Source organism: Triticum urartu, chromosome 7 (assembly GCF_003073215.2).
Source record: "Triticum urartu cultivar G1812 chromosome 7, Tu2.1, whole genome shotgun sequence".
Lineage (NCBI taxonomy): Eukaryota > Viridiplantae > Streptophyta > Magnoliopsida > Poales > Poaceae > Triticum > Triticum urartu.
The window spans coordinates 330,297,443-330,311,462 of NC_053028.1; positions in this window are offsets into that span (position 1 = coordinate 330,297,443).

A 14,020-nucleotide genomic window follows, 5' to 3' on the forward strand; every position below is an offset into this window, starting at 1 on the left:
AATCGACATGAATACTTTAGGGATTATCGCTTGACACAAAAAGGGAAACTATTATGGGATCAAATTTATATATTGAAGTGGTATGCTCGGGAAGTATGCTTGAGTTATGACGTTACTTGTTGCTCTAGGATGAAGGCTCCACACCTTCCCTTTTCATGTGAATTTAATGATAATGAAACCTTGGCTTCTTATGCCAGAGGTATATATGATTACTACGATGTGGAACAAATAGAAGAATTTGTTGCTTTTAAGAGTGCTTATGAAATTGAATCTTTGTTTGAGAAGAATGAAGCTTATGATGATGATGTTTATAGGCCTGAAAATTTAGCTATCTTAAAATATTGCTATGATAATTATGAATATAATTCCTATATTAATGCGCTTATTGAGAAAGTCTCCGCTGTCCAAGAAGAGACTATTATTTTGCAGGAATCTATGGAAGAAGAAGTTGATGAAACTTTGAGCTCATTGGATGAAAAAGATGATGAGGAGAGCGAAGAACAAAAGGAGGAAGAGCGGATTGATCACTCGTGCCCACCTTCTAATGAGAGTAACTCTTCAACTCATACATTATTGAATTCCCCTTCATGCTTACCGAAGGATGATTGCTATGATGACTGTTATGATCCCTTGGATTCTTTTGAAATATCCCTTTTTGATGATGCTTGTGGCCAAGATGCCAATATGAATTACACTTATGGAGATTAACTTGCTATAGTTCCTTATGTTAAATATGAAATTGTTGCTATTGCACCCACGCATGATAGTCCTATTATCTTTTTGAATTCTCCAAACTACACTATATCGGAGAAGTTTGCCCTTATTAAGGATTATATTGATGGGCTGCCTTTTACTACTACACATGATGATTTTGATAGATATAATATGCATGTGCTTACTGCTCCTAATTGCAATTATTATGAGAGAGGAACCATATCTCCACCTCTCTATGCTTCCCACATGATAAAATTGCAAGAAACTGGTTATACTATGCATAGGCCTTTACTATGTGTGCATGAATTGTTCTTTTATGACATGCCGATGCATAGGAAAAGAGTTAGACTTCGTTGTTACATGATATATTTTACTTTGTGCTCACTACTAAATGCTAAATCATTGTTAATTAAAATTGGCTTTGATATACCTTGGGATCCGGGTGGATTCATTACTTGAGCACTATATGCCTAGCTTAATGGCTTTCAAGAAAGCGCTGCCAGGGAGACAACCCGGAAGTTTTAGAGAATCATTTATTTCTGTTGAGTGCTTTCATATAGTTTAAAAACAACAAAAATAAAGAGGGGAACCCAAAACTTTTTCTAAAAGAAAAGTGAAAGTGAGAGAGACGAGCATTGTGAAAGTGGGGGACGTCCTTGAACTTTGTTCATGCCCATGGGAACTTTGTGAATCTTAATTACAGAAACTTTTCAATAAAAATAATTATCCCCTTTTACAATTCCATTGTATTATAAAAATAATGTGCCAAGGATTGCCTTTAGGATGTTTACATTTGCTTGATGGTTTGTACGCTGCAGGACAGAAACTTTGGCTGTAGTGCGCGATTTTACATTTTTAGCTGGAACGTCAAATGGTTCTGATTCTTTTTGCACTGTCTTCCTATACAAATTTTTTATTTTTACTAATTTTGGTAGAACTTTTAAAGTATCAGAAGTATGGTGAACGTTCAGATTATTACAGACTGTTCTGTTTTAGACAGATTCTGTTTTTGATGCATAGTTTGCTTGTTTTGATGAAACCATCAATTTATATTAGTGGATTAAGCCACGAAAAAGTTATATTACAGTATACACAATGCAAAAACAAAATATGAATTGGTTTGCAATAATACTTAGAGTAGTGATTTGCTTTATTATACTAACGGATCTTACTGAGTTTTCTGTTGAAGTTTTGTGTGGATGAAGTGTTCGATGATTGAGAAGGTTTTCATGTGAGAAGAAGGAAGAGAGGCAAGAGCTCAAGCTTGGGGATGCCCGAGGCACCCCAAGTAAATATTCAAGGAAACTCAAGCGTCTAAGCTTGGGGATGCTGGGAAGGCATCCCTTCTTTCTTCAACAAGTATCGGTATGTTTTCGGATTCGTTTCGTTCATGCTATATGTGCAATCTTGGAGCGTCTTTTGCATTTAGTTTTCATTTTTATTTTATGCATCATGCTAGTATGATATAGTCCTTGGCTGATTTATATAATGCTCATTGCACTTCACTTATATCTTTTGAGTATGGCTTTATAGAATGCTTCATGTGCTTCACTTATATCATTTGGAGTTTGGATTGCCTGTTTCTCTTTACATAGACAACCGCCATTTGTAGAATGCTATTTTGCTTCACTTATATTTGTTAGAGCACGGGTATATCTTTTGTAGAAAGAATTAAACTCTCTTGCTTCACTTATATCTATTTAGAGAGATGACAGGAATTGATCATTCACATGGTTAGTCATAAAATCCTACATAAAACTTGTAGATCACTGAATATGATATGTTTGATTCTTTGCAATAGTTTTGTGATATAAAGATGGTGATATTAGAGTCATGCTAGTGGGTGGTTGTGAATTGTAGAAATACTTGTGTTGAGGTTTGTGATTCCCGTAGCATGCACGTATGGTGAACCGTTATGTAATGAAGTTGGAGCATGAGGTATTTATTGATTGTCTTCCTTATGAGTGGCGGTCGGGGACGAGCGATGGTCTTTTCCTACCAATCTATCCCCTACGAGCATGCGCGTAGTACTTTGTTTCGATGACTAATAGATTTTTGCAATAAGTATGTGAGTTCTTTATGACTAATGTTGAGTCCATGGATTATACGCACTCTCACCCTTACATCATTGCTAGCCTCTCTAGTACCGCGCAACTTTCGCCGGTACCATAAACCCACCATACCTACCTATCATGGCATTTCCATATCCATTCTGAGATATATTGCCATGCAACTTTCATCGTCATCATATACATGACTTGAGCATTCATTGTCATATTGCTTTGCATGATCATAAGATAGCTAGCATGATGTTTTCATGGCTTGTCCGTTTTTTGATGTCATTGCTATACTAGATCATTGCACATCCCGGTACACCGCCGGAGGCATTCATATAGAGTCATATCTTTGTTCTAGATATCGAGTTGTAATATTGAGTTGTAAGTAAATAAAAGTGTGATGATCATCATTATTAGAACATTGTCCCATGTGGGGTTATCAAAATAAAAGTGGCCAAAGAAGCCCTCAAAAAAAAGAGAGAGGACAAAGAAGCCTACAAAAAAAAGAGAGAGAAAAAGAGAGAAGGGGCAATGTAACTATCCTTTTACCACACTTGTGCTTCAGAGTAGCACCATGTTCTTGATATAGAGAGTCTCCTGAGTTATCACTTTCATATACTAGTGGGAATTTTCATTATAGAACTTGGCTTGTACATTCCAACGATGGGCTTCCTCAAATGCCCTAGGTTTTCATGAGCAAGCAAGTTGGATGCACACCCACTTAGTTTCAGTTTGAGCTTTCATATACTTATAGCTCTAGTGCATCCGTTGCATGGCAATCCCTACTCACTCACATTGATATCTATTGATGGGCATCTCCATAGCCCATTGATACGCCTAGTTGATGTGAGACTATCTTCTCCCTTTTTGTCTTCTCCACAACCACCATTCCATTCCACCTTTAGTGCTATGTCCATGGCTCACGCTCATTTATTGCGTGAAAGTTGAAAAGGTTTGAGAATGTCAAAAGTATGAAACAATTGCTTGGCTTGTCATCGGGGTTGTTCATGATGTGAGTATTTTGTGTGGTGAAGATGGAGCATAGCCAGACTATATGATTTTGTAGGGATAACTTTCTTTGGCCTTGTTATTTTGAAAAGACATGATTGCTTTATTAGTGGGCTTGAAGTATTATTGTTTTTATGTCAAATGATAGACAATTGCTTTGAGTCACTCGTGTCTTAATATTCATGCCATGATTAGACATATGATCAAGATTATGCTAGGTAGCATTCCACATCAAAAATTATCTTTTTTATCATTTACCTACTCGAGGACGAGCAGGAATTAAGCTTGGGGATGCTGATACGTCTTTCATGCCAATATTCTACAACTTTCATATACTTTTGGCAACTTTTTATCTTTTTTTGGGACTAACATATTGATCCAGTGCCCAGTGCCAGTTCCCGTCTGTTGCATGTTTTTGGTTTTGCAGAATATCCATATCAAACGGAGTCTAAACGGGATAAAAACGGAAGGAGATACTTTTTGGAATATTTGGAAAATTCCGGAAGAAAAATCCATGCGAGACGGTGCCCGAGGTGGTCACGAGGCAGGGGGCGCGCCCCTACCCTCGTGAGCCACCCGTAAGGCGGTTGGCGCTCTTCTTTTGCCGCAAGAAAGCTAATTTTCGGAAAAAATCACGGCGAAGGTTTCAGGCCAATCGGAGTTATGGATCTCCATATATACACGAAACGGTGAAACAGAGCCAGGGGAGAACACAGAAATAGAGAGAGACAGAGAGACATATCCAATCTCAGAGGGGCTGTCTCCCTCCCTTGCCGTGGAGGCCATGGACCAGAGGGGAAACCCTTCTCCCATGTAGGGAGGAGGTCAAGGAAGAAGAAGAAGGAGGGGGGCTCTCTCCCCCTCGCTTCCGGTGGCACCGGATTGCCACCGGGGGCCATCATCATCATCACGATCTACACCAACACCTCCGCCATCTTCACCAACATCTCCATCACCTTCCCCCCTCTATCTACAACGGTCCACTCTCCCGCAACCCGATGTACCCTCTACTTGAACATGGTGCTTTATGCTTCATATTATTATCCAATGATGTGTTGCCATCCTATGATGTCTGAGTAGATTTTCGTTGTCCTATCGGTGGTTGATGAATTGCTATGATTGATTTAATTTTCTTATGGTTATGTTGCTGTCCTTTGGTGCCCATCATATGATTGCGCACGTGGATCACACCCTAGGGCTAGTTGTATGTTGATAGGACTATGTATTGGAGGGCAAGAGTGACAAAAGCTTCAACCTAGCATAGAAATTGATGCATATGGGATTGAAGGGGGACCCATATATCTTAATGCTATGGTTGGGTTTTACCTTAATGAACATTAGTAGTTGCGGATGCTTGCTAATAGTTCCAATCATAAGTGCATAGAATTCCAAGTCAGGGATGACATGCTAGCAGTGGCCTCTCCCACATAATACTTTCTATCGGTCTAGTAAAGTAGTCAATTGCTTAGGGGAAATTTCGCAACTCATACCACCACTTTTCCACACTTGCTATATTTACTTTATTATTTCTTTATCTAAACAACCCCTAATTTTTATTTACGTACTCTTTATTATCTTGCAAACCTATCCAACAACACCTACAAAGTACTTCTAGTTTCATACTTGTTCTAGGTAAAGTGAACGTCAAGCGTGCGTAGAGTTGTATCGGTGGTCGATAGAACCTGAGGGAATATTTGTTCTACCTTTAGCTCCTCGTTGGGTTCGACACTCTTACTTATCAAAAACTGTTGCGATCCCCTATACTTGTGGGTTATCAATGCACGCTAAGTGGCGGCAACGTCGAGGACGGTGAGTATCACGACGCCAACTCCATCTCGGCGGTGACAGCGGGGAGGCCGGCGGCATCCGGCCCACCATCATCTACACCACCATGATGGCGGCGAGGCTGCAGGTGAGTATCACGGCGCCAACTTCACCTCAGCGGTGACACAGGAGAGGCCGGCGGCATCTGGCCCGATACCATCTACACCACCACAATGGCGGCGACGCTGCCGGCGAGTATCACGGTGCTAACTCCACCTCGGCGGCGACATCGGAGAGGCCGGCGGTATCAGGCTCGGTGCCATATCCACCCTACTGGCGTGTGGTCCAACACCATCCACGACACCACAACGACGTCGAAGCGGCCAACCTATAGCCTGACGTCGTCTTCCCCGTTCCAACATCAACCTACATCCAAGTTAAGAGCAGTGATACCTCGTGCTCAAGAGCTGGGCGGTGATATTCACGTAGAGAAGAAGAAGAAGCTTGGACGCCATCTCCATGTGCTCGATGAGGCACTCGCGGCAGCGACGTAGTACGCGCCACAACAAGGCTCAAGATGGCGGCAACCTGGTGCGCGCCCATGAAGACCGCGACGACAACGACGAACGTCAGCAGTAGTGCACAAGCCGAAGTGAGGAGGCCGTCGTCCAAGTCTGTACCATCATCTACCTTAGAGAGGGAAGATTAAAATCACGTCACCTATCTTCTTTAAATGGCATGCGTTCATGCATCATTTTCTCTTTATCTTTTTTCTATCTTTCTCATTTCAGTGCATCCGAACCACGATCGAGATGGATGGATAATCAGCGCTCACCCGTGTGTGGACGAAGAAGATGGAGGAGGAACTGCTCACCGTCTTCACATCTTCATCAACCTTTCCAGTGCCGTCATCACCAATCCTAGGCTCGACGAGGACGGCTTATGCATCAACCTGACTTCGCCATCTTCATCAACTTCTCTCCCGGCGAGGGCACCGACTGCCTCGACACGCCAGCCGGCTACATCGACATGGCGGCGCCAACTTCATCAGCTCTACATCTTATGAGGATGTCATCTACATCAGCGCCATTGGTCATCCATATGTCATGGCCATCTTCTTTGGCTTTTCATCTAAGCGACGACGTCATCTACACCGACATATCACCATTCTTCTATACCAAGTGGAGGCCATCCTTGTAACTGCGACGCCCTGAGGTCTACATCGACGAGCTCGCATTGTCTTCATCTTCAAGCAACGCCGCCACGCGGCGACACTCAAGTCTGCTCAACTCCTACGTCAACACCTTTCCCCCACATCGTCCAAGCTCCGACGAGGTGAAGCCACTTCACCGACATGTCTTCTTCCGATGAAGCTACCCACATCTTCCCGGGCACCGATGAGGCGAAGGCAAGTCACCATGTCTGACGCCGACGAGGTGGACACCACTAGACCGGGCACCGACGAGGCGAAGGCCACCCATCTGTCTGAGTTGACGAGGATGGACATCTTCATTATCGGACATCGACAAGCCGGAGTGATATGGCCAAGCATCGCCGGAGCCACGAGCATACCGCTCCACCCCTCTGTCCCACAACATCATCACCACCGTTTGCGTTGAGCACTTGGAGAACATGAGACTTGAAGACAACGACCATTGCAACAGCTTAATCGGAGGTGGTCCGTGACTTCGACTCACAGACGTAATTAATCAGGAGCCTTCTGAGGCCCCGTGAACCAGAACTTCACAATCGCCCAAGTCATATCGGCCGCGCTAGCTAGCCATGGAGCACTTATGTAAAGTGATCATGTAATTTGTTTCTCCGATGAGAGATTAATAAAGTACAAGTTTCCCTATGTTTTCTTTGTGTACTTAGTACACTGGCACGCCCGCATATTTATTTCCCATGGCGCGTAGAGAGATAATAACATGACTACCATCATCGTTTTCGTTATTTTTTGTGTCAAACAAAATGGCACGCCCAGTGGGACGTGGTTCTCCTCCCATCTTTGGTGCGCAACAATGGTCGTCGAATTCGTCTTTTGGCTCTTCTCCAACTTAGAAGCTGGTGTGGATATTTCTCAGCGCGGGTTATTCTTGTCATGCCTCTATCTTCCATGGCGGCTTCAGTTAATCCTTTTGTGATCCAACTCAAATTACTATTCCATGGGAGATATGTGGGTGTAATTTCAATATGCCCCGTTCACCGGGTTTTGCCCAGTATGTTGTGGCCATGTTAAGAAGGCGCCACAATTCACTCCAAGTACCCAAGAGGCCAAGACATGGCATTTATCTGGGAGGCGTTCTCAATTGATGAACAAATATTCCATGTATTATCGTGGGCTTTCGCAACCTCGAGCTCATGCCAATGCATTGGGGCTTTTCTTGAGGTGGCCACTACACGTGAAGCTGCTTCGTTAATCTTGACTATAAGCTCCAGTCGGCGAAGCCTATATAAAATGAGATGGTCTTTCATATGTAAAGAAGTCATCCTCAACACACGCTCAATAGTAGCCAACCTGATAGGCCCATCTCCTCCAACAAACTGATGCCTTGCGTGATGGAGAAAAGTTGAGCGGACACCTTCATCGGGCGCAGGTTCAACTTGAAGAGCTATGGCATATATAGCCTTCTCACATTGCATTCTATTTTCAATTTACACCACACCCATCACATTTCTTTCACATGTTTGCATGATTGGAGGCAATTTCCAGCATAAATACTGGCTTTCCTCACAATTCCACGCTAGTGCTTCAGAAATTGGCTACCCGAGGGTTTGTTGAAGGGCGGCACAATGTGTCATGTTGCAAGTGAAGCGGCTCCCACACCGTAATGTGAAGGAAATATGCCCTAGAGGCAATAATAAAGTTGTTATTTATATTTCCTTATATCATGATAAATGTTTATTATTCATGCTAGAATTGTATTAACCAAAAACTTAGTACATGTGTGAATACATAGACAAAGAGAGTGTCACTAGTATGCCTCTACTTAACTAGCTCGTTGAATCAATGATGGTTATGTTTCCTAACCATAGATATGAGTTGTCATTTGATTAACGGGATCACATCATTAGAGAATGATGTGATTGACTTGACCCATCCATTAGCTTAGCACGATGATCGTTTAGTTTGTTGCTATTGCTTTCTCCATAACTTATACATGTTCCTATGACTATGAGATTATGCAACTCCCGAATACCGGAGGAACACTTAGTGTTCTATTAAACTTCACAACGTAACTGGGTGACTATAAAGATGCTCTACAGGTGTCTCTGATGGTGTTTGTTGAGTTTGCATAGATCGAAATTAGGATTTGTCACTCCGAGTATCGGAGAGGTATCTCTGGGCCCTCTCGGTAATGCACATCACTATAAGCCTTGCAAGCAATGTGACTAATGAGTTAGTTGCGGGATGATGCATTACGAAATGAGTAAAGAGACTTGCCGGTAATGAGATTGAACTAGGTATTGAGATACCGACGATCGAATCTCGGGCAAGTAACATACCGATGACAAAGGGAACAACGTATGTTGTTATGCGGTTTGAACGATAAAGATCTTCGTAGAATATATGAGAGCCAATATGAACATCCAGGTTCCACTATTGGTTATTGACCGGAGACATGTCTCGGTCATGTCTACATAGTTCTCGAACCCATAGGGTCTGCATGCTTAACGTTTAGTGACGATCGATATTATGAGTTTATGTGTTTTGATGTACCGAAGGTAGTTCGGAGTCCCGGATATGATCACAGACATGACGAGGAGTCTCGAAATGGTCGAGACATAAAGATTGATATATTGGACGACTATATTCGGACACCAGAAGTGTTCCGGGTGATTTCAAAGAAAACCAAAGTGCCGGAGGGTTACCGGACCCCCCCCCCCCCGGGGAAAGATTGGGCCTACATGGGCCATAGGGAAGAGGGGAGGCAGCCCACAAGGGGCAGCCGGCCCCCTCCCTATAGGGAGTTCGAATTGGACTAGGGAGGGGGGCGCACCCCCCTTTCCTTCTCCTCTTCCTCTCCTTTCCCTCTTTCCCCTTGTCCTCCTAGTAGGGCTAGGAAAGGAGGAATCCTACTCCTACTAGGAGGAGGATTCCTCCTCCCTTGGCGCGCCCCTAGGGACGGCCGGCCTCCCCCCTGCTCCTTTATATACGAGGGCAGGGGCACCCTAGAACACACAAGTTGCTTTTAGCCGTGTGTGGTGCCCCCCTCCACCATAATCCATCTCAGTCATATCGTTGTAGTGCTTAGGAGAAGCCTTGCGCTGGTAGCTTCATCATCACCGTCATCACGCCGTTGTGCTGACGAAGCTCTCCCTCGATATTCAGCTGGATCAAGAGTTCACGGGACGTCACCGAGCTGAACGGGTGCAGATCACAGAGGTGCCGTACTTTTGGTGCTAGGATCGGTCGGATCGTGAATACGTTCGACTACATCAACCGTGTTGTCATAACGCTTCTGCTTACGGTCTACGAGGGTACGTGGACAACACTCTTCCCCTCTCGTTGCTATGCATCACCATGATAGATCTTGCGTGTGCGTAGAGTTTATTTGAAATTACTGCATTCCCCAACAGTGGCATCAGAGCCAGGTCTATGCGTAGATGTTATATGCACGAGTAGAACTCAAAGGAGTTGTGGGCATGGGTATATACATATTGCTTGCCGTCACTAGTTGATTCTTGATTCAACGGTATTGTTGGATGAAGCGGCTCAGACCGGCATTACGCGTACGCTTACGCGAGACTAGTTCTACCGACGTGCTTCGCACACAGGTGGCTAGTGGGTGTCAGTTTCTCCAACTTTAGTTGAATTGGATTCAATGAACAAGGTTCTTTCTGAAGATCAAAAAGCAATCACTATACCACGTTGTGGTTTTTGATGCATAGGTAAGAACCATTCTTGCTCAGCCCGTAGCAGCCACGTAAAACTTGCAACAACAAAAGTAGAGGACGTCTAACTTGTTTTTGCAGGGCATGTTGTGATGTAATATGGTTAAGACATGATACTAAATTTTATTGTATGAGATGATCATGTTTTGTAACAGAGTTAACGGCAACTGGCAGGAGCCATATGGTTGTCGCTTTATTGTATGAAATGCAATCGCCATGTAATTGCTTTACTTTATCACTAAGCGGTAGCGATAGTCGTACAAGCAATAGTTGGCGGGACGACAATGATGCTTCGATGGAGATCAAGGTGTCAAGCCGGTGACGATGGTGATCATGACAGTGCTTTGGAGATGGAGATCAAAGGCACAAGATGATGATGGCCCTATCATATCACTTATATTGATTGCATGTGATGTTTATCCTTTATGCATCTTATTTTGCTTAGTTCGGCGGTAGCATTATAAGATGATCTCTCACTAAATTTCAAGGTACAAGTGTTCTCCCTGAGTATGCACCATTGCTACAATTTGTCGTGCCGAAACACCACGTGATGATCGGGTGTGATAAGCTCTACGTTCACATACAACGGGTGCAAGTCAGTTTTACACACGCGGAATACTCGGGTTAAACTTGACGAGCCTAGCATATGCAGATATGGCCTCGGAACACTAAGACCGAAAGGTCGAGCGTGAATCATATAGTAGATATGATCAACATAGTGATGTTCACCATTGAAAACTACTCCATCTCACGTGATGATTGGACATGGTTTAGTTGATATGGATTACGTGATCACTTAGATGATTAGAGGGATGTCTATCTAAGTGGGAGTTCTTAAGTAATATGATTAATTGAACTTTAATTTATCATGAACTTAGTACCTGATAGTATTTTGCATGTCTATGTTGTTGTAGATAGATGGCCCGTGCTGTTGTTCCATTGAATTTTAATGCGTTCCTAGAGAAAGCTAATTTGAAAGATGATGGTAGCAACTACACGGACTGGGTTCGTAACTTGAGGATTATCCTGATTGCTGCACAGAAGAATTACATCCTGTAAGCACCGCTAGGTGACAAACCCGCTGCAGGAGCAACACCATATTTTGTGAACACCTGGCAGAGCAAAGCTGATGTAGTCGATAGTTCAGTGTGCCATGCTTTATGGCTTAGAACCGAGACTTCAACGACGTTTTGAACGTCATGGAGCATATGAGATGTTCCAGGAGTTGAAGTTAATATTTCAAGCAAATGCGTGGATTGAGAGATATGAAGTCTCCAATAAGTTCTAAAGCTGGAAAATGGAGGAGAATAGTTCTGTCAGTGAACATATACTCAGAATGTCTGGGTACCACAACCACTTGACTCAGCTAGGATTTAATCTTCCTGATGATAGTGTCATTGACAGAGTTCTTCAATCACTGCCACCAAGCTACAAGAGCTTCGTGATGAACTATAATATGAAAGGGATGGATAAGACTAGTCCCGAGCTCTTTGCAATGCTAAAGGCCACAGAGGTAGAAATCAAAAAGGAGCATCAAAGTGTTGATGGTCAACAAGACCACTAGTTTCAAGAAAAAAGGTAAATGGAAGAAGGGGAACTTCAAGAAGAACATCAAGCCAGTTGCTGCTCAAGTGAAGAAACCCAAGTCTGGACCTAAGCCTGCAACTGAGTGCTTTCACTGCAAAGGGACTGGTCACTAGAAGTGGAACTGCCCCAAGTATTTGGCGGAGAAGAAGGATGGCAAAGTAAAAGGTATATTTGATATACACGTTATTGATGTGTACCTTACTAATGCTCGTAGTAGTGCCTGAGTATTTGATACTGGTTCTGTTGCTAATATTTGCAACTTGAAATAGGGACTACAGATTAAGCGAAGATTGGCTAAGGACGAGGTGATGATGCGCGTGGGAAATGGTTCCAAAGTTGATGTGATCGCCTTTGGCACGCTACCTCTACAACTACCTTCGGGATTAGTTTTAGACCTAAATAATTGTTATTTGGTGCCAGCGTTGAGCATGAACATTATATCTTGATCTTGTTTGATGCAGACGGTTATGCATTTAAATAAGAAAATAATGGTTGTTCTATTTATATGAGTAATATCTTTTATGGTCATGCACCCTTGATGAGTGGTCTATTTTTACTAAATCTTGATAGTAGTGATACACATGTTCATAGTATTGAAGCCAAAAGATACAAAGTTGATAATGATAGTGCAACTTATTTGTGGCACTGCCGTTTGGGTCATATTGGTGTAAAGCGCATGAAGAAACTCCATTCTTATGGACTTCTGGAATCACTTGGTACTTGCGAACCATGCCTCATGGGCAAGATGACTAAAACTCCGTTCTCCGGAACAATGGAGTGAGCAACAGAGTTACTGGAAATCATACATACTGATGTATGTGGTCCAATGAACGTTGAGGCTTGCGGCAGATATCATTATTTTCTCACCTTCGCAGATGATTTGAGAAGATATGGGTATATCTATTTAATGAAACATAAGTCTGAAACATTTGAAAAGTTCAAAGAATTTCAGAGTGAAGTGGAAAATCATCATAACAAGAAAATCAAGTTTCCGCGATCTGATTGTGGAGGTGAATATTTGAGTTATGAGTTTGGACTTCATTTGAAACAATGCATAATAGTTTCGCAACTCACGCCACCTGGAACACCACAACGTAATGGTGTGTCCGAACATCGTAACCGCTCTTTATTAGATATGGTGCGATCTATAATGTCTCTCACTGATTTACCGCTATTGTTTTGGGGTTATGCTTTAGAGACGGCTGCATTCACGTTAAATAGGGCACCATCAAAATCCGTTGGGACGACACCTTATGAACTGTGGTTTGGCAAGAAACCCAAGTTGTCGTTTCTTAAAGTTTGGGGCTCGATGCTTACGTGAAAAAGCTTCAACCTGATAAGCTCGAACCCAAATCGGAGAAATGTGTCTTCATAGGATACCCAAAGGAGACTGTTGGGTACACCTTCTATCACAGATCCGAAGGCAAGATATTCGTTGCTAAGAATGGATCCTTTCTAGAGAAGGAGTTTCTCTTGAAAGAAGTGAGTGGGAGGAAAGTAGAACTTGACGAGGTAATTGTACCTTCTCCCTTATTGGAAAGTAGTTCATCACTGAAATCAGTTCCAGTGATTACTACACCAGTAAGTGAGGAAGCTAATGATGATGATCATGAAACGTCTGATCAAGTTACTACTGAATCTCGTAGGTCAACCATAGTAAGATCCGCACCGGAGTGGTACAGTAATCCTGTTCTGGAAGTCATGTTACTTGACCATGACGAACCTATGAACTATGAGGAAGCGATGATGAACCCAGATTCCGCAAAATGGCTTGAGCCCATGAAATCTGAGATGGGATCCATGTATGAGAACAAAGTGTGGACTTTGGTTGACTTGCCCGATGATCGGCAAGCCATAGAGAATAAATGGATCTTCAAGAAGAAGACTGACGCTGACGGTAATATTACTGTCTACAAAGCTCGACTTGTTGCAAAAGGTTTTCGACAAGTTCAAGGAGTTGACTATGATGAGACCTTCTCACCCGTAGCGATGCT